This window comes from Bidens hawaiensis, unplaced genomic scaffold (assembly GCF_021521415.1).
Source record: "Bidens hawaiensis isolate Kalapana, Puna unplaced genomic scaffold, B.hawaiensis_p1.1 tig00053999_1, whole genome shotgun sequence".
Classification (NCBI taxonomy): Eukaryota; Viridiplantae; Streptophyta; class Magnoliopsida; order Asterales; family Asteraceae; genus Bidens; species Bidens hawaiensis.
The window spans coordinates 23164-47728 of NW_027499725.1; the positions used below are offsets into that span (position 1 = coordinate 23164).

The 24565-nt window shown below is 39.7% G+C and overlaps 1 long non-coding RNA gene across 1 annotated transcript; it reads left to right on the forward strand.

Annotated features, from left to right (window-relative positions):
* The first annotated feature begins 22506 nt into the window (after nt 1–22506).
* On the forward strand, nt 22507–23383 carry LOC143600376 (uncharacterized). The gene is made up of 2 exons (XR_013147461.1): nt 22507–22884; nt 22958–23383. It is a non-coding gene; the product is annotated as an uncharacterized LOC143600376 (long non-coding RNA).
* Nucleotides 23384–24565: the final 1182 nt, after the last annotated feature.

Here is a 24565-nt window from a genome sequence, read left to right on the forward strand (position 1 = left end):
TTTCAAAATGCTCAGGCCAAGGCAGTGACTACCCGAAGTGGGAGAGGGGTTGTTAGAGATACACCAAGTGAGGAGGAAGTTGACGAGGAGCTCGAGTTAGAGACACCGCTTCAGAAGGTGAACCAGAGGCGAGGCCCAACAAGTACCTCACGGTCAGGCGGTGCGTCAGTTGAGAAAGAGAAGCAGGTTGAGCAGGAACCGGTGCGCGTCTATAAGCCAAAACCACCATATCCCGGTCATTTAGTGAAAAAGAATGATTCGGAGCAGTACTCTAGGTTTCTCGACATGCTTAAGAAGCTCCATGTGAACATTTCGTTTATTGAAGCTCTCGCGAGCATGCCAAAACACGCCAAGTTTCTAAAAGATTTGATCACTAATAAGAAGAAATTTGAGGAGCTTTCGACTGTTAATCTTAGTGAGGAGTGTTCTGCCGCCGTATAGAACAAGCTTCCTAGGAAGATGACAGATCCGGGCAGCTTTACCGTCCCTTGCTTGATTGGTAATCTTCATGTTAGCAATGCTTTGGCCGACCTCGGTGCAAGCATTAACCTCATGCCCTATTCTGTGTTTGCCAAACTTAACGTGAGAGAGCTGCTTCCCACCCGAATGAGTATCCTGTTGGCAGACCGATCTGTGAAGTTCCCAAGGGGCATTGTGGAGAACATGTTGGTGCAGGTGGACAAATTCATCTTTTCGGTCGACTTTGTCATTCTCGATATGGATGAGGACTCGAACGTTCCTCTCATCCTCGATCGTCCTTTCTTAGCCACCACACGCGCTCTCATTGATGTTGCCGATGGAAAATTGACTCTTCGAGTTCATGATGACACGGTCACATCCGACGTGCAGAAATCCATGAGGCATACTCAGCAGCATGATGACACTCTCTACTTCATCGACACTTTCATGATGCATGTAGGCGACTATCTTACGAAGGTCTGCCAAAGAGACACGTCCGACACCCAGATCATCGATGTGGAGAATCAGTCATTTGAGATGACAGAATTTGATTTTGAGTTGCAGGAGAAGGAGGAGCAGCAGTTACTTGAGACAGGAGGAAACGAGCCGATCATGAGTTCCCAAATATTTTCTAATGTCCTTGCGGTAGAAGAGCGAGAGTTTCCGATTGAAAAACCATCTGTTGAGAACCCCCCCCCCCCCATCTTTAGAGCTAAAAGATTTACCATCTCACCTCGAGTATGCGTTTTTAGGGGAGGGGTCTCAACTTCTCGTTATCATCTCTTCGAGTTTGGAGACGGAGGAGAAGGAGAAGTTGATGTTTGTTCTAAAATCTCATAAGCATGCCATCGCATGGAAGCTTATGGATATCAAAGGTATAAACCCGTCGTTCTGCACACATAAAATCTTTATGGAAGACGAGTTTAAACCGGTGGTGCAACCACAGAGGAGGCTTAACCCGAACATGCAGGAGGTTGTCAAAAAGGAGGTTATTAAGTTGCTTGATGCTGGTTTGATTTTTCCGATCTCTGACTCCGTGTGGGTTAGCCCAGTCCAGGTGGTCCCTAAAAAGGGCGGTATGACAGTTATCACAAATGAAAAGAATGAGCTCATACCGACACGGACTGTAACAGGGTGGCGAGTTTGCATCGACTACCGCAGACTTAACGAGGCCACACGAAAGGACCACTTCCCGCTTCCATTCATCGACCAAATGCTTGAGCGTTTATCAGGACAGCAGTTCTACTGTTTCCTTGATGGCTTTTTCGGTTATTTCCAGATCCCCATCGCCTCGGGTGATCAGGAGAAGACCACATTTACATGTCCCTTTGGCACTTTCGCGTACCGACGCATGCCATTTGGATTATGTAATGCTCCAGCCACATTTCAGCGCTGCATGGTGGCCATTTTTCATGAGTTAATCGAGGATTCCATTGAAGTCTTTATGGATGAATTTTCCGTCTTTGGGGATTCCTCGATGACTGTCTGTGTAACTTAGATCGAGTGCTTGCTAGATGTGAAGAGACGAACCTTATGCTTAATTGGGAGAAATGTCATTTTATGGTTCGTGAGGGTATTTTTCTAGGTCATAAGATTTCTAGTGTGGGGATTGAGGTAGATAGAGCTAAGGTAGACACCATTTACAAACTTCCACCACCCACCTCAGTGAAGTCTATTCGTAGTTTTTTAGGTCATGCGGGATTCTACCGCCGATTTATTAAGGATTTCTCGAAAATCTCCCGTCCGATGACCCAGCTTCTAGAGAAAGATAGGCCGTTCGATTTTAGTGAGGAGTGTTTGAGGGCCTTTGAGTTGATTAAGGAGAGGTTAGTGAGTGCTCCTATACTTGTTGCTCCCGATTGGAATCTTCCATTTGAGATCATGTGTGATGCGAGCGATTTTGCTGTTGGAGCCGTGTTAGGGAAGCGTCGAGAGAAACACTTTCATCCCATCTATTACGCTAGCAAAACCCTTAACGATGCTCAGGAGAATTACACCACGACAGAGAAGGAACTTCTTGTGGTTGTTTTCGCGTTCGATAAATTCCGTTCCTATCTCGTGCTTTCTAAGACTATCATTTTTTCTGATCATACGGCTCTACGGTACCTGTTCGCTAAGAAAGATGCGAAGCCGAGGCTTATTCGATGGATCCTTTTGCTTCAAGAGTTCGATATAGAAATTAAAGATAAAAGAGGAGCTGAAAATGTCGCCGCCGACCACTTGTCACGACTAGAAAATTCCGACATTGACAAGACCCGGGAACAGGGGATTGGTGATGATTTTCCGGGTGAGACTTTATTGTATGTAAAGGCGAGTGAAGAGGGGTTTTCATGGTTTGCTGATCTTGCTAATTATCTATCCTCTGGTGAGTTAGTTCCCGGACTGACATATCAGCAAAAGAAGAAGTTCTTTGCAGATATCAAGTTCTACATTTGGGAGGATCCGTACTTATTCCGTATTGGCTCGGATCAAGTGATTCGACGATGGGTTTTTGGTGATGAAGCTCGTAGTATTCTTCGACATTGTCATGAGGGCCCGACTGGTGGCCATTTTGGTGCGACTTATACCGCCAAACACGTGTTTGATGCGGGATTCTATTGGCCGACTATTTTTCGTGATGCGCATGAGTTTGTTCGTTCGTGTGACGCGTGTCATAGAGCCGGTACATCTCATCCCAAAATGAGATGCCTCAAAACCCCCATCCAGGTGGTTGAGATCTTCGATATATGGGGCATTGATTTTATGGGTTCGTTTCCTATGTCTAGAGAGAACAGATACATCCTCGTTGCTGTCGACTACGTGTCCAAATGGGTGGAGGCTCAAGCCTTACCTAGAAATAACGCGCGAGTTGTAGTGGAATTCCTTCGAAAACTCTTTGCTCGAGTCGGTACTCCTAAGGCCCTAATCAGTGATCGGGGTACCCACTTTTGTAACGCTCAGATGGATAAGGTTTTGAAACGTTATGGGGTCACCCATCGACTTTCTACAGCCTACCATCCTCAGACTAGCGGTCAAGTGGAAAATACCAATCGTGGAATTAAGAGGATCTTAGAGAAAACAGTAGGGAACAGTCGCGGGGACTAGGCTGAAAAGCTAGATGATGCACTTTGAGCCTTTCGTACTGCATTCAAAACGCCTGTTGGGACCACTCCCTTTCGGTTAGTTTATGGAAAGGCGTGTCATCCCCCTGTTGAATTAGAACAACGTTCGTATTGGGCATTAAGAGCTGTAAATCTTGATTTATCTGCGGCATGAAAGAGTCGTTTTCTTCAAATTCATGAGGTTGAGGAGCTACGGAACGAGGCATATGAAAGAAGTTGGGGATATAAGGAACGGACGAAGGAACGCCATGATAAACATATTAAGGGGCCCAAAGAGTTTAATTGTGGGGATAAGGTTCTTCTTTATAATTCTAGGTTGAAGTTGTTTCCGGATAAATTGAAATCCCGATGGGCTGGTCCGTTCGTTGTGAAAGAGGCATTTTCGTATGGAACGGTTGAGATAGAGGCTGATGATGGACATTCTTGGAAAGTGAATGGGCATAGACTGAAGCATTATGTTGGAGGTCCATTTGGTGATCGCGAGGAGGAGGCGATCTACCTTGATCCGCCTGGAGAGTAGAGGAGGAGAGCACACTCGGGACTTTGCCCGAGTTGTATAGTTTGTACAATATTTTAGTTGCATTATTTTTATTTTTATTCTTCTTTGTTTTATTTTTCTTTAAGTATTCTAGTCCTTAGAGTCTGTTTGATGTCTGCTTTGGGTTCTTTTGAGTTTTATTTTGCAGGATTGGATTTTCTCGGTCATACTCAATCTCCGTTCGGATGAGGATTTTTCTGAGCCTATCATATTGTAGAGGACACCCAGAAGCTGCGGCCGCGAATGAAATGCTATACGGTCGCCTTGGAACGAGACTTGTGAAGATAACTGTATTATTACCATGGGAGTCTGTTCCAATTTATTGTTTTATTTGCTTACATTTTTTTTATTCAGCTTTATTTTCTGTCCTTTTCTATTCCTACGTTGGGGACAATGTAGATTTTAAGTGTGAGGATGGGAACTGACGTTTTCTTTTGGTTAAAAAAAAGTTTAAAAAAATAAAAAAATAGAAAAAATAAAAATAAAAAACAGTTTCAAATTTTATTATGGAAAAAAGAAAAAAAATAAAAAATAAAAAATAAAAAAAATGGTTAAAAAAAGTTCAAAAAAAAATGTCCCGAAATTTTAATGAAATTTTTTGCAAATAATGGAAAATGATAGAAAAATTTGAGATTGGTTTTTAAAACTACTATTATATATGAGATTAAATAAAAGATAACGTACTAAACATAGGATGTGTCGGTAGGCCCAACTAGCTTAGATAGTCCTCTTTAACAAGTTTTATATATCCAATAATTTGAAAAACGGTGAAACCGAATTTCGATGCTTAGGGAGGATTACCATAATCTAAAAACTTTGAGATGGTAAGACTTAGATGCACTCAAACCAGCACACCACCACATGTCCATCTTTTACGAGCTTAGAAATAGTTATATACTTTAGAGTGATATAAAAAAAAGAAAAAGAAAAAGAGAGAGAGAGAGAGAGAAGTATGTTTTGAAAGTTATATGTATTATCAAAAGTTGTTCAAGAAAAGCAAATGATCATGAGAAAGTTGTGTAATGAAAAATGCCAAAGAAGCATTCTCAAAGTTAGTAAAAGAGGCCAAAGATGCACATACTAGACGGGACTTATAGTTTACGTGTTACCAAGGGGATAGTGACTCTGAGGATACACTATTGGGGCTCGAAGGTTCTTAGTCAATAAATATCAAATTAGAAATTTATAGGACAAAGTCCAATAATATTTAGGGTATGCTCGTACGACCTCCACAGGACCATTCATCCATCATGTAGGTTCCTGAACGCGGATCGTACACGGGAAATCTCTAACAACGCAGGTGCGGAATCCCTGCGTATATAGGTACGAGTGTAGATATTGTAGAGATTGAATACACGAACAATGAACACGAGCTATAAGGTAAACACGTTATATTGAATAACTAAACACGTGACAGTAAGTCACTGTTACAGAGAACAAAACGAAACAAAGCGTAACCAAAAACCCTAACTCACGTTCTCTTCTGTTTCGGCTGAAACAGTGTATTTAAACACGACAACTTCGCCACTGGCGAAGTTGTCAGTAACCTCGCTAAATCAGCAAGTTCGCCATAGCGAACTTGCTGATAACTTCGCTAGTTTACAAAACAAAACATAAACAAACCATTAACTATATTACAGACTCGATAACAAATACTAGACTATGAACTACTGACAAACATGTACCAACAGACTCCCCCTTGGCAGTAGCTTCATATCTTGATCTCTGAGTCTTGTAATCTTGCACTTTCACGCGTGCGCCCCTTCTCTCACACAAACCGACACAACTCCTTGATATTTCCTCGCTTGATCCTTCCAAGCAGGAATGTAGAAGATCTTCTTGTTGTTCAGCACTTCCAGATCAGCCTGCGATAGATTAACAAGATGCATCGGGTCATAAACCCGAAGAACTTCTTGTTCGTCCTCATCTTCCATAACCGCCTCAGCTGTCTCGCAATCCACATACCACCATTTCAGATCTGTTAGGACATTCTTGGGCATGACTCTCATTGGTACTTCCTTCAGATGTCGGACTGGTTTATACTTCATAACCATCCATGGTTTTCCGTCAGCCCTCATTCCCCTATCTTTATCTTCTATCAATCTTCCTTTCTGAGGCTTTAGCAGTTCAAACTTTTTGTCTTTGATGGCTTCTTTCCAGACGATCTTTTCAATAATTCTCGCCATATTATCGTTACTTCTGTTAATTAGCCCCAGTCTTGCTAACTCTTTCACCTCGCATTCCGGTAGGGAGTTTAGAGATCTCAATAATCTTTTAAAGTATTGAATGCCGTCGTACCTTTTGATCACAAATAATTTCAACTCTTTGTCGTACAACCAGCATATAATACCTTTCTTCGACTCTGCATAGCCCTTTATATTATACGTCTTTCTAAACATTGTTGGCACTGCAGGCTTCTTAGTTTTAACAAACCATTGAGCACACCCTTCTTTCCAATTTGGTTGCTCCTCCCATACCGTATCATCTACCACATTCTCATCTCCCAAATCTGCTCTTTCAACAGCTGGAATCTCATGTTCCACTGCGTCATCCACGATCTCTCCTTCTTCCAACACATTCACCACATCAATATTTTCTCCAATCCTTTCAATTTCCTCCACGGGCAACACATCATCGTCATCATCATTCACAAAGTCATCAACCTCCTCCTCATCTAACTCCTTCAAAGCATCGATGACGTCTTCAACATCAGCATCGTCATCAACATCCACAACATCATCACCCGCTGCATCAGTTGACTCCCCCTCAGCTGTGGAAGCCCCAAGATCCTGAGAGGTTCTTGGCAGCTCACCACCTGCACCCGAAGGTGCGTTGGGATCATCGTCATGATCTTGTCGTCTCTTTGTCCTCAACTCATCGCCCCTGCAAGTCGTCTCCCCCTGAGATGCCAAGAATTCCTTGAAGGCATCGATAGTTCGTCCGTGTTCTACCAGGAGGGCGGCTTGGATTTGATTGGCTTCCACCAGGCGGTCAATGGTCTTCGATTGTACAGCAACAATACGCTCCAGCGAAGCAATCCGTTCAGAGTCTGAAGCAGGCGTTGGAGTTGGTGGAAAAGTAGCAGCTGAAGTGACCGCAGGTGGTACACTAGGTAACCCTGCAGTTGTTGTAATTGTTGAGTCGACGAAGCGTGCAACTACCACCGGGGGATCAACCAGTTGGGGTGGTAGTGACACAACTGCTGGTGCCGACGCCTCGACCGTAGTAACCTGTGCAGTAGTAGGCAATAGAGACATACCTGACAAGGCAGGCGGAGCAAATCGTACGAACCTTGAAGTCTCCCCCGCTCCAGTGGCCATACCTTGTCGTTCTCGACGTGAGCGTTTCAGCACAAGTCGGACTGCCTCTTCCTCATCTTCATCATCTTCATCCTCATCCACAGCCCTCGGCCGCTTACCCGATATCCTCTCCCGAGTCACCAACAACCGTCTGGCCTCAGCAAATGTTTCATCCAGCTCGGTTTCAGCTACCGAAGTAGCCGCTGAGGTAGTACCCAAAATCTGAGAACCCGAGAGATCCATATCGAACAGACCGTGTCCACTGAAGGCAGCATCCAGATCAATGTTTGCAGCAGCAGACACAGCCTGCGATGAAGTAGCTGGCACAGCAGCAGAAGTGACAACAGGCGCAGCTGATACAGCATGAGGTGCTGCCGCCTGATGTGGTTGGGGATCCCTGAACTCGTCCCCTCCTGCAGGAACATACTCCGGGTTAATGAGATACCCGAACAGTGGAGTATGCCTTGGACGGCGTTCAGGGTTGCTTCGAGTGCTCGACGTTCTGCACTGAGCAAAGATACGTTTTGTTACGCACTCAACGTATCTGATAGGGCGCCGTTGCGGTAGAGACGGAGCGACATGATTAATAATCATTTGAAGAAATCGCGGATACATGATAAATCGTTCTCGCGCCGTCGCCCGTCTCTGACGATCAATCTCATAGAAAATCATCTGACTAAAAGAGTAACGACGATTGTAAGTCAGGGCCGTCATGGCAGATTGCATCGTCGCACCCATCCCGTCTGTTCCTGCTTTCCTGCCGGACATGCACACAATTAACACGTGCATCAGAAAACGCCATTGGTCCAGCAGAAAGCCTTTCCTCCTCTGCGAGTCCCCCAGCGGACCCGAATAACCCATTCTCAAGTATGCTCCGTCACGGAAAGGAGCTACGAACTCCGTTGGGTCGTCTCGTGTCTCATTGCCGAACTGCAGAGCCAACCGAATGTCTTCCGAAGAAAACTGTATGTTTTGACCATTGACGGTTGCTCGCATCACCGGAGGCTCAGGTCTGCAATCATAATACACCGTCTGCCAGAAATCTTGTATGTTAGGCAGAGATATGGGTAGTGTATTAGTGATCGCGTGAAACACCCTTGATCTCTGGAGAAATGTGATAATCTCCCTGTAGTCGTCAACGCCTCGTGCGTCAGGATCCAAAGTAATGTATTGGTTATGAGCTGGAAAGAATTGTCGTTGCTCATCACCATCATCACCACCAGTTCCTCCAACTGCAGCCATATCTGCACAAAACAAATCAAGTTAGAGACGTTTTACGTAACTCACAAGTTCGCAGTGTAGCAAGTGCGAAGTTGTGATGTAAGATACACAGGCGAAATTAAAGTTGAGGCGAAGTTGGGGACAACTTCGCTTCATCAGTAAATTCGTCTACAAAACAGTTAAAAGAAAAGGATATAGGCGAAGTTAAGGATAACTTCGCCAAGGCGAAGTTACAGTTAAGTTCGCCAAGGCGAAGTTGTGGATAACTTCGCCAAGGCGAAGTTGATGATAACTTCGCCACGGCGAAGTTGTGGTTAACTTCGCCCAGGCGAAGTTGTGGATAACTTCGCCCTAGGCGAACTTAAGCGTCTGGCGAAGTTGAGATTAACTTCGCCAAAACCATAACTTCGCCTGAAACAGAAACGGCGACTGTTCGGATTCGGAGGTCGAAATCCGATGTTTTTGGACCGATTAAACGATATACACAAGAAGAACATCATATTTCAATGGTGTATGGACGTAAAGGTCGTCCATGAACACGTAACGTGAGGTCGAAAACCTTGGTTTCGAGGGTTCTTCGAGTGTTCGACGACCCGAGATCTCGAACCGGATAAAATTATAAAGAGAATGAAAGGATGTTTTGACAACACATACCACAAGTAAAGTAGAAAACACAGGAACACAAGATCGAAATCGAAATTGAAAACTAAGATCGCCGGAAAAATTTAAGGGTTAAGTTCGCCGGAAAAAAAAAGTTAATAAAAAATTTTACTGTAGAAAACCCCTTTTATAGGGCTGAGTTGGTTCAGGCGAAGTTATTCTTAACTTCGCCTAAGCGAAGTTAAGTACAACTTCGCCGATTCAACAACTTCGCCCGATAATTACAAAAACAGCCCTTTCAGTTTGAAAAAACTTGAATATATCTTATAAGTTACCAAAAAGAGTTAAACAAAAATGATCAAGACCCAGTAACCAACAATAAAAATATAACAACAAAAACAGAAAATACTTATAAAATTTTAACGAAATAAGGGATCAAATTTCAGTCTAGTCAGGGACCACTCCGTTTTAGAAAAGATCCGAACAGGAATCATAATAACTATGTGACTGTCACTTGGATCCGTGTTTGGCTGTATTATGACATAGAGAAACAGGTTGTAAGCATGTAATAGCTTAAATGGTTTTCATTGTTTCTGTGATACGGATTAAGGTTCAGTTAAGCTCAAAAATTTAAGTTGGCAACAACTCAGAGGTAATGATGCCTTCTATCTATTCTCAAAGCGTATTTGGCTATACCCAAGTCACCCCGAGTTGACTTCGACCCATAGTGTCTGATTAACTTGTAGATACTCGTTGTCTGCTTCCCGTTTTCTTCTTACTCCAAACTTGAGAAATCTTGAGAAGTGTCGGTTCTCGTGTTTATTGTCACTACTTCTCATAAGTACATTTTTTTTTTTTTTTTTTTTTTTTTTTTTTTTTTTTTTTTTTTTTTTTTTAATCACACATAAGAGTTTTCATCGGAGTACTAAACTACTGCAAGTCCCGAATCTGGATCACTGCAGTGTCTTGAAATGCTTTCTTCACGGGAATCAGAACACTCACGGGCTCGTGTATGACTGGGTAGTTGCTTTTCTGCCTATCCTTCGAAAAGATATGTATGAAGACATGCAAAACTCTTAAGGAGTTTCCACATTAAATTCGAGTAAATTTAGGTTAGTATCACATACACTTTTACGCACCATTAAAATTACCATGACATACAATGACTGTTCTAAAGCCTTTTAAGCTTAATAACTTCACTAGTTAGGCACACATAGTCAGTATATATATCATTTTCCAAGGGTGGATCAATTTTCTTTTAAACACAGCAAAGAACTTCTTACGAAGTAATAGACTTGAAAAGTAATTTCATTTCCCAAAATAAAGTATTGAATTCAATTGCCCCAATCATGTCAAAGTCATCAGGTAAACGGCTATCCTGAAGATCCATTGGATCAGCTGGACCGACCACATGCAAGTATGTGTCCTTCTTACTAAGAATGACCGACTAATTTTCAGCAACTGAAAGAAAAACATGTCAACACTGCCCCAGTTACTTTCAGTCTTCCGGTTAATGGCTATCCTCATTTCCTAAGTCGAAAACAAGGACCAAAACATATCCGAGGAGATGTCCATCAAACCGAGGTAACCGACTAATTTTAAGCAATAAAGACTCATTTTTTTTTTTTTTTAAGGTAAAAACAAAGACATGGTTACTCGGGATTGATCATCCCATTTAGCTCAATTAGGTTTTGAAATCTGGATTTATCAAACGCTTTTGTAAACAAGTCAGCAAAATTTTCAAGTGTATCAACTTTTTCGATCTTGATCAGTTTCTTCTCAGCACAATCCCGTATGAAGTGATGACGAATGTCAATATGCTTAGTTTTACTGTGCTTCACGGGATTGTTAATTACTGAGATGGCGGCAGTGTTATCAATTAAAATAGGAGTGAGTAAGAAATTCAGACCATAGTCGCGCAATTGTTGCTGAATCCATAAAACCTGAGAGCAGCAGTTGGATGCTGCCATGTATTCAGCTTCGCAAGTTGAAATTGCGACTGATGTCTGTTTCTTGCACTGCCAGGAAACTAATCTTCCTCCAAGAAACTGACAGCCTCCTGTTGTTGACTTCCGACTCTGATTACAACCTCCATAATCAGAATCAGTATATGCCACCAGTTCAACGTCTCCTCCCTTTGGGTACCACAATCCTAGTTTCGGCTTGCCCTTGAGATACCGCAAAATCCTCTTCACACCTTTCATGTGAGATTCCTTTGGGTTTGCCTGAAAGCGAGCACAAAGACAAACAGAAAACATTATATCAGGCCTAGAAGCAGTTAAATACATTAAAGAACCTATTATCGCCCGATACAGAGTAGGGTCCACATCTGCGTCACCATCTGATTCAGCTCCCAATTTGTGATTGACGCAGATTGGAGTGTCATATGGAGAACTGTCCTCCATCTTGAATCTTTTCAGCACATCATGAACATACTTTGTTTGATGAATGAACATTCCATCTTTCTTCTGATCAACCTGCAATCCTAGAAAGAAAGTTAGTTCACCCATAGCACTCATCTCGAATCGTTTCTTCATGACAGCCTCAAAATCTTGACACATGGATATTCTTGATGCAGCAAAAATGATGTCATCCACGTAGACTTGAACCAGTAAGAAGTCACATCCTTCCTCTCCCAGTTATTCTTCCTCCGCTTTCACCAGCAAAACTAACTCTAGCTCCCTGAACAGGTTTTAAATCTTGCAACAAGTGTTTGTTGCCAGTCATGTGCCGGGAACAGCCGCTATCTACAATCCAAAGATTGTTGGCAGCCCTGTTCAACTGTTCCTGCACAATAAAACAATGAGTTAGAATCTTGGGACCCAAGACCAGTTGGTCTTGGATCGATACATCCCGTACCCTGGCTTTCTCAAGTTAGCGTCAGGATAATTTCTGTACGTCCTGTTAGGGAATCTCCCTGCAGATTGAGTGTAATGCCTTCCAAACCTTTGAGAATAGAAAGTGTTATTTCTTGTGGTTTGGTTGTAAAAATGAGGTTGGTTTTTATGAAAACTTGAATTCGTTACATTTTGGCAATTTTTAAAGTTTTCATTTTTAGCTGGAATAAAATGACGCTTATTCTCATTTTTATTTGGCTTCACATCTCTAAATCTCGGTTTCAAAGGACAATCTGCAACAAGATGTCCTAACCTGTTACATCTAAAGCAACATCTACTCTCCATTTTCTTGTCAAATGTTGGTTTGGATGTAGAGGTAGTATTACCAGCCGTTCGTCTCACATAAGGTGGGACGTACGGATTGAGTGGAGAACTCTTTTTAGAAACTTTATCATTATCTCCACTGGTGGGTAATTCTACCTTTTCTTTTGTCTGACCAGATTCGGACAACATATCCGAATCTGATGAGACTGGACTTGATACAGAAATATTCACACTAGAAACAGGCGAACTTGTTTCGCCACAGCTAACACTTGGTTTGACACTAGTAATTCTAATTGGGGTTGACTGAGCAATCTCAAAATCAACAGATTTCTGAACACTTGGATTATAAGTGTAATTATGGTTAAAGGGTGGTGGAACCTCGTGGTATCCGATTCCTGCCCTCTTTGCAGAGGTACTTGGATCACTCACAAGGTGATCAAGGATAGCCGAGGAGTTTCTGAACTGCTCAAGTTTGCGGTTCAGTTCCACCACCTTTACCTGGTGGTCAGCAATCTGTTTATCTCTATCAGCAATCAATTTTGTCTTTTCTTCCAAAACCTCATAACTAAGATCAATAATTTCTATTTTCTCAGCAAGTTTAGTTTTAAGACTTTTAATGTCTTTTTCACAAGCCTTTATCTTAACTTTATAACTGTTTTCTCTTGCTTTAATGAAATGGTGATCTTCTTTAACAGTTTTAAACTCAGCATCTAATTTGACATACTGATCAGTTATATTGGTTAGTTGCTCAGTCAAATTTTCACAATTAGCACAAATAATTTTGGGACATACCTTGGATCTACCATCCTGATCGTTCGCCATGAAAGCAGTTTCTTCTTCATTTGCTTTCTTCTCTCCATCAACCTTCTCAACTTCTACAGCTTCAGTCTCAGCCATGTGTGCTTGTTCACCCAAACCACTTGAGTGTTGGTTCCAGTTGTATTCTCCTGCCTCTCTAGTTAACATGGCATTGATCTCGCGGTTAATTCCAGAGTGTTGGTTAGGCCTAACTTGTCCCCGTTCAACTCTCTCATTCCTACATTCCCTAGCAAAGTGCCCGAACTGTTGACAATTGTAGCACCTTACTTTTGATTTGTCAAATCCAGGCCTACCACCAACAAACTTTCTTCCTGTTTTGTTCATAAAACGTTTTACCCGTCTCACGATCATTGCCATTTGCCATTGCAAATCCATTTCTTCCAAATCGTCAGCATCAATCTGGTCATAATCCTCATCAAGAACGGCAGGGTCCACAATCTTCCCCTGGATATAATTCTCGTATGAAGCAATAAATGAAGCGTAGACTGCAAACTGCTCTTCAGCAGATTTTACACTCATAGGCATCTTGGTGTAATTATTGCTTGTGGGACCAGCTGAATAACCACTTGTAGAGGATTGAGGCTTTGAAGCACTAGATCCTCCAGCAACAAAACATACGTCCCCATTTGAGTTCACAGAAACATTTCCTTCATGTGCAGAGTCAGAACCTGACTCCCCCTTCGAATAAAATGCAGCAGATTCAGGCCTTGAACTTGAGCCTGAGTTAACTTTAGCACCATACATACCAGGGTCTTGTATCTGGTCTGTGGGTGTCTCCTTTCGAACCATATTTAGCTCATACGTTCTGAGCTTGTTCACTGCAGTTTCTAAGTCACAGTTAGGAAAGTCTTTGTCTTCCCTCATTAACACGGTATACATTTCCCACTTCGGTGGGAGAGCATCTAGAAGCTTTTCAACGATCTCCTCCTCTCGATAGGCAATTGAATAGTTGCTAAGCTCTGTCATTAAGTGATAGTATCGGGTGATAATATCATCTAAGGATTCATTCTTCAAATATTTGAAGACGGAGAATTGGGTTTTTAAAAGTTTAATTTTTGAGGCACGTATACCCACGTTCCCCTCGAATCTGTTTTCCAGAGCATCCCAGAGCTCTCTTGCAGAAGTGTACTTTCGGAATGTATGAAGAACTTCTTGAGGTAGTGCCATAGTAATAGCAGCATGGGCCTTACTCTCAGCCTCATACATTTTCTTCTCCTCGTCATCCATCTTACTGTACTTCTTCACCACATCACGTCCTTCGTATTGCATGGTTGGAGGTACATATCCATCCTGCATGCACACCCACATCTTGGCGTCCTGATATTTGATATACTGGATGAACCTGTCCTTCCATGCCACGAAGTCCGTTCCCTTCATCAACCTCGGGGCCTTAGTGGCTGACCCCGCCTCTACCTCCATCTTGACTAAATCTGAGATGTTAATCGCGGACATCCTTGCGAAAACCTGAAAAACCTGAAAAACACACAAAAAAAATATTAAAACAGCTCAGATGGCGAAGTTAAGAATAACTTCGCTGGAAGTTAACTTCGCTGAACAAGAACTTCGCTGGATCTTAAATTCGCTTGACTTGGCGAAGTTAAGAATAACTTCGCTTAGAATGAGCGAACTTAGGATGTAAGCGAAGTTGGGTGGTAAGCGAAGTTACGGATAACTTCGCTTTGGCGAACTTATGAGGTAAGCGAAGTTGTGGTTAACTTCGCTAATCCTTATATCTTCGCCGAAACCCTAATCTCCAGTGACGGCAACTTCGCCTGAATTCAGCAACTTCGCCCGATGAACGCGAAGAACAGTTCAGATCTGAAACTCGGATTTTAACGAGAATTTTGAAGGTTTAAAGGCTTAAACACACTGGTAGGTAGCTAGAATGAATAAACACACCAAAAACTCGTCCCGGTAACACCCGAAATGAAACGAAATCTACACCCGCGTGAAATCCCGAACCTCACAATCGAGCCGATGGCTCTGATACCACATGTTAGTCCCCCCGGGGCGTCGGCGATCGATACGAGATCCGCACGAGGTCTAGGAGTGCGGAATCCTCCTAGACTCGTTTATGGTGTACAGACAAATAACACAAACACGTACACGATCAAATACACAAACAAATACTAGAACGGGATAAACAAATCTGCAGATTCATATATAAAATAATCACGTTACATACCGTAACAAAAACAGAAAACACGACTGACCCGAGGTGAGCTCTACCTCGGGTCGTCTCACACGACTCTAGTCTCTTACTCTCTCTCAATAAACAAGCTGCTCAAACACACACTAATTTCTGGATACCTAAAACTAAACAAGACACAACTATATATAGACAAACATTCACGGGCCTGGGCTTCAGTAGGCGAAGTTGTGCTAACTTCGCCGTTGGCGAAGTTGTGATAACTTCGCCTAAGGCAGAAGTTGTTACAACTTCGCCGTTGGCGAAGTTGTTCTAACTTCGCCTAAGGCGAAGTTGTGCTAACTTCGCCTGTGGCGTTCCGCTGGTCAGAATTGCATAGCGACGGTCACAAAATGCACCAACAGTCTCCCCTTTGACCGTTGCTCTCAATTCTAACAAACACGAAAGATCATCTGTTACAAAACATGCACCAACAGACTCCCTCTTAACTGATGATCTTCTGTTTGCAGTCAACCAGCCGTGTCTGAAACTGTCCTGTAGCTTCACAAATCTACCAATCACCCAGCGTCTTCCATATCAGATCTCCCCTTCAGTGTAAGCTTCTCCGACTATAACGATTGAGGTCTTTGTAATGCATGCATCCTCGTGCCAATAGATCATCTCAACCAATCACGTGAGTCCATCTGACTTCACCAACACGTGAAGTTGGGCTTCCTCCACAACTTCACCAACTCGTCGGCATACGATAAGGTTTAATCTTCAACTACTCAACATCAAGTGATCAATTTCATCACAAAACCACCTTGACAGAATCTAACACATGACCATTAATTCATCCGAAGCATCTTCAATCACCAGGGATAACGATCAAGAACATAAACACTTTAGTTCCCGATTACATCCAACTTGTTCCAGAATTTTCACTCTAATAAATAAGCATCACGTTTCAGGATCCAATTCTCGAACGCCTTGAAAATAACATAAATAACATGCTCTGACCGCCATCCAGTAATGACAAAAACCTTCAGTTGAATTTGACTTTCTTCAATTGGTCAACCTCGAACAACAACAATTTCATTGCCCACAAACACCCGAATATGTGTCAATATCCAGTTTCAAACAATATCCCATTCACAACCTCAACTCCAAATCCAGAGTTGACACGTATTTGTTCACACGTAAGACCAAGAGATAACAAGATCACTCGTTGACGGAACAACATCTCTGGTCTCACAATAATCGTGTACACCTGGCCATACAGACGAAAACTCCAAACAATTTTTTTTTTTTTTTTTAATATTTTTTTTTTTTTTTTTTTTTTTTTTTAACTTCACCTGGCTATAACTTCGCCTGGCCATAACTTCGCCTGGCTGCTAACTTCGCCTGGCCATAACTTCGCCTGGCTGCTAACTTCGCCTGGCTGCTAACTTCGCCTGGCCATAACTTCGCCTGGCCATAACTTCGCCTGTTCATAACTTCGCCTGTTCATAACTTCGCTGAAACCCTACGAACAGTGACGGCAACTTCGCCTGATGAACAATAACTTCGCCTGATGAACAATAACTTCGCCTGCGGCGCTGTTCGGCCAGAAACGCACAGAAACGTGCCAGAAACACCAAAACGCAGATCTCGAACCATAGCATAAGAGCCTAAGGCTCTGATACCAATTGTAGGTTCCTGAACGCGGATCGTACACGGGAAATCTCTAACAACGCAGGTGCGGAATCCCTGCGTATATAGGTACGAGTGTAGATATTGTAGAGATTGAATACACGAACAATGAACACGAGCTATAAGGTAAACACGTTATATTGAATAACTAAACACGTGACAGTAAGTCACTGTTACAGAGAACAAAACGAAACAAAGCGTAACCAAAAACCCTAACTCACGTTCTCTTCTGTTTCGGCTGAAACAGTGTATTTAAACACGACAACTTCGCCACTGGCGAAGTTGTCAGTAACCTCGCTAAATCAGCAAGTTCGCCATAGCGAACTTGCTGATAACTTCGCTAGTTTACAAAACAAAACATAAACAAACCATTAACTATATTACAGACTCGATAACAAATACTAGACTATGAACTACTGACAAACATGTACCAACACATCAAATTTCACCGAGTGCATCTAAATAGTACCATCAACGAGTCCTTAACTTATGGTGATTTGTCAAACCATTCTGCTTTGACTCTAGTTTTTTCTAACTCTCTTTGTCTGAGATGGGGTAGGTGTAGCCGTGGTTTTTAAACTTAAAGTGCTTAATGCAATTTGGGTTTGATAGGCTGGTGGCTGGGTTTAAGTGGACAACAATATCGGCAATCGCTGTTTTTGCGTTTATCCGTGCTTAAAAGATAACCTATATGTTTTGAAAACTAGTCTTGAATTCTGATTCCATTGCAATATATATATTTTTCGGAGAAGAAAAAGGTTTAAGTGTGAGGATATTTGATATGGGCTAAATATATATAAAATACATAGATATTCCCACACTTTTGAGTAGTTTTTGTGCTAGTTGTTATTAAATTATATCTAATTGGCTCATATTTGGATTTTAAAGTTTAAATTTTTTAAATGAGCTAACTTAAAGTATTTATGCTAAACTTGAAACCACAATGGCATCAAAGTAATAATTGGTTGAATAAATGGTCACATATTTTTTGGAGTTTCATGTTCAAATGTTTATTAAAAGATAAAATTTCACGTTAACCATGCTCCAATTACTTATGAGTTTTATTTCTCTACAAAGTGTAGGGGAGCTCGTTGAACTATTTCAAATGGACTCCAAGGCTAAGCAAGTAAACAAAAAGAGAGAGACAATTGGGCTATGAAATTAAGCTTGTTGGTGGAGTTTGGAGTGGGGCTCAAGTTTAAGAATTATTAAAAACCCTACCACAAAAAATATATATATTAATAGACAGCCGCAGACAGGGGCATAATATCAATAATACATCGAAGTGGCTACTGCAGGGTTTTAGAGATAATATAAACTAAGACAGCCAAAAAGTGGGAAGGATGTATTAAAATTGAGGGTTCGTTTGGTGGTTGGCTGTGAGAGTCTACATTATTAATATATTATAACATTCTCATGTTATTAGAAGTTGGTGTCTCATAACAGGAGACGAAGGAGTCACGTGAAGTCAGAACCTAATTTGGTGGGGACGGCTTTGATAAAAAGAATCGTAAGAATACAGGTGGTTGTTTTATTAAATCTTTATTTATAATTATTGTTATGAACTCATTTATTTTTGTTTTGTTTATTATTGTTATGAGTAGCTAAATACTTTATACTATCTAGACTTTGGTTGAACACTATGTTAGATTTGATGGTTTGACGAACTATTATTTAACGTTGGTTGATTTAATAGTATGGTAAAGTTTTTTATTGGTTTGTTCATGATATTGTTGAGTGATTGAATCTAATTTATTAGTTTAATATTTATTCCACTTGTGTTTAATAGTTTTTGGTGATTGTTAGACGCATGATTCGGTTGTTTACTTTGTGTTTTCAACTTGTTTGCGGTTTATGGTCGAAACAACCGTAGGAGTAATTTATAAAAGTTTATTAGATTTTTATTGTTCTTTCACTAGAGAGACCGGGAGGTGATTTAGTGTTGTGTCATCTTTGTCTTTTGCGGGTTTGGGTCATAATTGCACGAGAGTGAGTTATCATAGGTCCCTTAAGATTATTGTGATACAAGTTGTGTTCAAGAAAAATACCCTCTTTATATTAATATATATTGTATCCAAAGATACCGGGAGGTGATTTGGGTTTTGGGGGTACCATAATATTATTAGGCAAGGTGAGACTGGGAGGTGATCCAAACCTTTAACAATTGAGCTTCACATGTCATTAGAGTTCTAGGGTGTCGTTGGTGAGGCCGGGAGGCGATCTAGCGTACTTTGGTGGTCTTTAGTGTCATACTTTTTTAAGATATTGTTTTTCAACCAAGTCAAGTTCGTTAACTATTAATTTTAACTAGTGGGATTCCATTACCTAGATAGTTGTTTCTCATATTTGTTTTAAAACCCAATTTTTATAAAGTTGTATTTTTAGTTTAATTATTAATTACTTGAGTTTTATTAGTTTAATTAATATAAAAAAATTATAAAAAATCAAAAGAAAGTCGAGGTTAGTAATCTTTTATGTTTAATAATAAGAGTTTACCCATAGTGTCCTAGGTTCGATATCCGTTCTTACTTGCTAGCTACATTGCGTCCGGTACACTTGCCGATTGTTTGTGGTTTTTAGGTGAATTCGGTAAAACTTGGTTTTTAATATTATATACGATTTTCACACATCATATGTAATATTTAATGAAATGTTTATATTCCGCGAAAGTTTTAATTAACTCTGTTTTGTAAGAACTGTGTTTATGAGTAAATCCAACGACCAAATGTAGGGATGAGTCCGGTAACTTTCTGCCGCATTTAATTCAAGGCATACGTTACCAGAGGCATCGTTCAAGGCATCAAGAAGTTTCTTGAAAAATCGGAAATGATTGAGATTCCCCCCGAATGTTCATCTCATCGTCATTGAATACACCGCCTATTCATACCGCTTTCTTTCTCCTCAAAACCCACCTCACGTTATCTATTTATACCGAATCGAGGAGGTAATGGGACTCACATCGTTCGGTTGGGGATCATTATTTTCTTCACAATTAATCAATAAATGTCTCAGCAGGTATTATCTTCCTTTTTTATTCTTCTACTTTATTGCTTCATGTTACATCTTCTTTGAAGAGCATGGGGGATTATGGATAACATTGTATTAGGTTGAATAAATGTATTGTTTTGATTCGAGACATCATGTTTGTTCGAATCAATTCCTCCTTTCTAATTGATAGATGGATATATCAATAATATACACTTAGTGTATTGAGTTGCACCTGTTAAAGAACAACATGTAGATTGAGTAAAAATGGAGGCTTTTATTGAATTCCAAAAGATTTTGGCATTAGATTTTAAAATTTTAGTAGCAACAAAAATCTCGGGTGAAGTAGAAATACAAAGATCATTACTAATTTAAAGCTTTATCATGTAGCTCTCTAACTTCAAACATTCATGAGGTCAGTTCTTGATGTCCAAAGTTTTTGTTAATTGGAGTTGTATGATGATGATTTTATAGTTATTTGACTTTAATATAACTTTCGGTAAATTTGAAAGTGTATTACACAATTACCATTATAGTTGTTCCACAAATTAGACCATTTGCAGCTTGCAAAGCATGATCATGTTGTCAACCTGAGCTGGTATAATTTGGAATTTGAGTTCATACCATATTACATGAGGTGGCCTCTTTTATAATTCACTCTATTATGTTTTTTTTTGTCATATGTGGATTGACACATACGTATATAAGTCAACTGTTTAGTCTTAGTTGTAGTTGATTGGTAGAGTTAAGACATGTCTGCCGCTGATCATCTCTGATTGAGTTATCGCACGCACACATTGTGATGATTACAGGTCTTAGCGGAAGAAAATGCATGTTTGAGAACTGTGATTTTTAATAGACTTTATTCCTAAACGCGCTCAAAGCCTTATAAAAGCTTCTGTGGTTGATTATCAATCACTGATGTCATTTAATCATTCATTTGTTTATTTGAAAGGGCGATTGTGGAACTCAAGGACATGTGGCATGCTTTTGGACACTATATTATCTCATCTTTAATTTGCTACCAATAAAATACATGTTCAGGTGATATTAAGGACCCGTGGAATTTTTCTGGACACTTTATTATCTCATGTATCGCGTAGGCACGTTGTTAAAGTCGCATCTAAGTTGTACGCATCACCATTGAACTTGCAGGTTGCTTTGAGATCTGTAACTCTATTTAATATTTTTAAGTTTTTCAATCTGGTTTTGATTTTATAAAATAATTTGTTTTTTTACTTTTGTTTCGGATATGTAAAGGATGGCTTCATAATCTTGATCAATGTCTAATTCGTGAATAGCGGGCAATCTCACAATGTATTAAATTAGGTATTTAACATCTTTACTCCAGATTGACTTGGCACCCTAAAGTAACCAAGACAAACAAACTATCTTCGTATGATTTAACTTTCTTAAAATTGAATTGTTATGTTCAGTTAATATACCTTTCATATTTAATCATATGGTATTATTAATATGTTTATTAGGATTCATGTTTGTGCTTACAAAACATTTGAACAACCACTAACTTTAAACCCAAAGATCAGTGCGATCACATCAAAAATACCCATTACAAAGGCAACACGAAACGGGAAAAATACCCTTTTTAAACTATTGAGCAAAATTTCATAAATAAGAATAGGCCGTTTAATATGGATCTAAGATGTCATGTTCGGGTTGAATATTCAAATTTGGTGCAGTTATTTCTGGTTTGTTTAATCGATATCGGTTAGTTGGGCCGATTCGGTGATTAGGACGGTCTAAAACAATATACGTAGTCACCGCTCACCACCAGTCCCTGATATTCTTAACATTGGTTTGTTTTCTATATAATATGTTTTTTTGTTATTAGTACTATCAATATTAGTATATCTTGGATGATAAACGATCAAAGTAATTTTGTTGATGGGGTTCGAATCAATCTTGGTTTGTTTTTAATATAATATATGTATCTTTGTTATCACTATTAATATTAGTCTATTTTAGATAATAAATGATCAAAGTAACTTTGTTGATTGCAGTCGAATCAGAGATATGCTGGGTCATTGAATATGGGCCAGATTTGTCTTATGCGGGGATAATGTTTAAGTGGCGTGCGTTAGATCGAGCTTGTAATTAGGTATTGGTTAGATTCAGGATGAATTGGTATTTGGGCACGGTTAAGAACTAAACGGATACAAATTGCTAAATGACTTTGTTTGAAAACTAAAGTTACAAAAAAGAATTTGCAGATGTCACATACTATCATGTTCATGTTTTCACCTAAAGTGACCAAAAAATATGTCCACTCTTCATGTTTCTAGGTATAGGCTGTCAAACAACTTCTTTTGATGCCATGCAGCCAATAAAGATGACAATGACCAACATCAAGTCTTGTTTACTTTGGGTCACTGGAAGAGCAATGGAACTTGGATGTGAATGGTACATAATTTTTTTATAAATATTTTCCTTTTTCGTGATAATAATACTCAATTACCGACTTGCAGTTTGGAACTGTGGGATATAAGTGTGTTAAGGAGATTCTATGGAAGAAAATGAATCAACGTCAGATAGTAAGAACGGGGCACACTGGTCATTAGTTGAATCATAGTAAGGAACATTGTCTTGTTGGTATTAAAGGAGATATGATTTTTAACGGGAATATTGATACTGATGTTATTGTTGCTGAGGTTCGAGAAACCAGCCGTAAACCAGACGAGGTTAAATTTAATATAGTTATTGTGTTTTAGTTTTTACTATATCTTTAACAAATGAATTTATATTATTCGATTTGATTTTTTTTATGTTTCTATATGCTTCAAATGCACCCTTTGTTGGAGAGAATAAGTTTGAGGACAAGAACACTTGAATTATTTGCTATGATGTACAACACACATGCATGGTAAGATTGACTATACATAGTGGTTTTTGCTCAAATAATTAGTTGTTGATTGGTTGATGATGGATAAGATTAGGCGGATGTCACATGGTAATCAGGTAAACGAGGCACGATTAGTGTATGATCGTTTGAGGGTGTGGTTCAAGGCGGCTAACCGTGTTGAGGTTGCGGTGCAACCTTTTGTCGACCTGAGCCATTTGCTATGGAAGTGGATGGTGGTTAATCAAGAAGCCCGTTGCAAACGTGAATCGTAGCCCATGTCAAACCATTTTTATGATGTTAGACCTTCAAAGGCAACTTATTATCCAACAGTGGGTGAATCTAACTCAAGGAATCTTGATCTGGAGATGACAACCGGATAATAACGTTTTTGTACGTTTAGAGTTCTATTTTGATCTAGATTTTTCCTGAAATGTAATACTGTAATAGTTTATGTTGTTATCTAAGTTATGATTCATCAATATTTATTTGTATACTGATTAATAAATAAATATTTATAAGTTATCCTGTTTTTGAATTTGATTTGACTAAATTAAGTGGTCCTAGGGATATCCCGGGTAAAAAGTATGTCATTGTTAACACCATTATACGACCCTGCCGCGAAGCACAAGCTTCTGTTTTAAAATGTTACATGTAATGGCAATGATGATGGCAATTTGGACTTTAATTTACATATCTACCTCTACCCTAAAGTTGTTTTTGTTTGTATTTGTTCACATTCCTATATCTTCAGCTGTGTTCATTTATGTCTAAATGATGCACCTTTTGTTTAAACGACAAACATATTTGAGAACAACATTTTAGACATTTATTGTATGCAAACAAAAGTTCCACCGCAACAAATGAGAAACGTTGGCAACATAATGATCCAAACTGCTACCAGCCGAATTCACATTACCTCTCCGCCGCAACGCGGGGGCACTCCTACTAGTATTCTATATATACATCTCTCATTGTACCCCATATATATGAAATTAGTAAAATCCATTTCTTTCTCCCCACATCTCTTTCTCCCTCCATATCTTTCTTATATTATTTAGTTTTTAGGCTTGTTTCACAACAAAACTTAGAATTTTAAATACACAAATTAAAAAACCATTGAACTTCCAATTTCCCTCGATCTCACCTCAATTTTGTCCATTCGACCCTTACCCAATATGACCGGAAATCAACAGTATTCAGTTATTATTATTATTATTATTATTATTACTCACTCCGTCCCATTTTAAATGTCATGAGACCCAAAACACACAAATTAAGAAATGTTTGATCATTTTATTCTATGAGCTGTAAAATGAAAATAATGTCCTTTAATGTAATAATTGTTTTGTAAAATGCAACATCTAGTATATGTAATGGTAAGGGCACAATTGAAAATTGAATTTATATGTATAGAAATGACATTTAAATTGCGACAACCAAAAATGAAAAAATGGACATTTAAAATGGGACGGAAGGAGTATTATTTTAAAACAGTGGATTTTCATTCAAATCCTTTTTCATTTGCTCCAAGAATTAAATGTAGACTATAAATTATCAAAAGGAAAACTCATAAAAAAACAATTTAAATATATTATATTTTAATTATGCATTTCAAATGAAGTTTCACGTACTTCTTTAGGTTGTATGACATTTTGTTTGATTGCCATTTTTATTATATATGACCTAGCCCTATTTGACACGA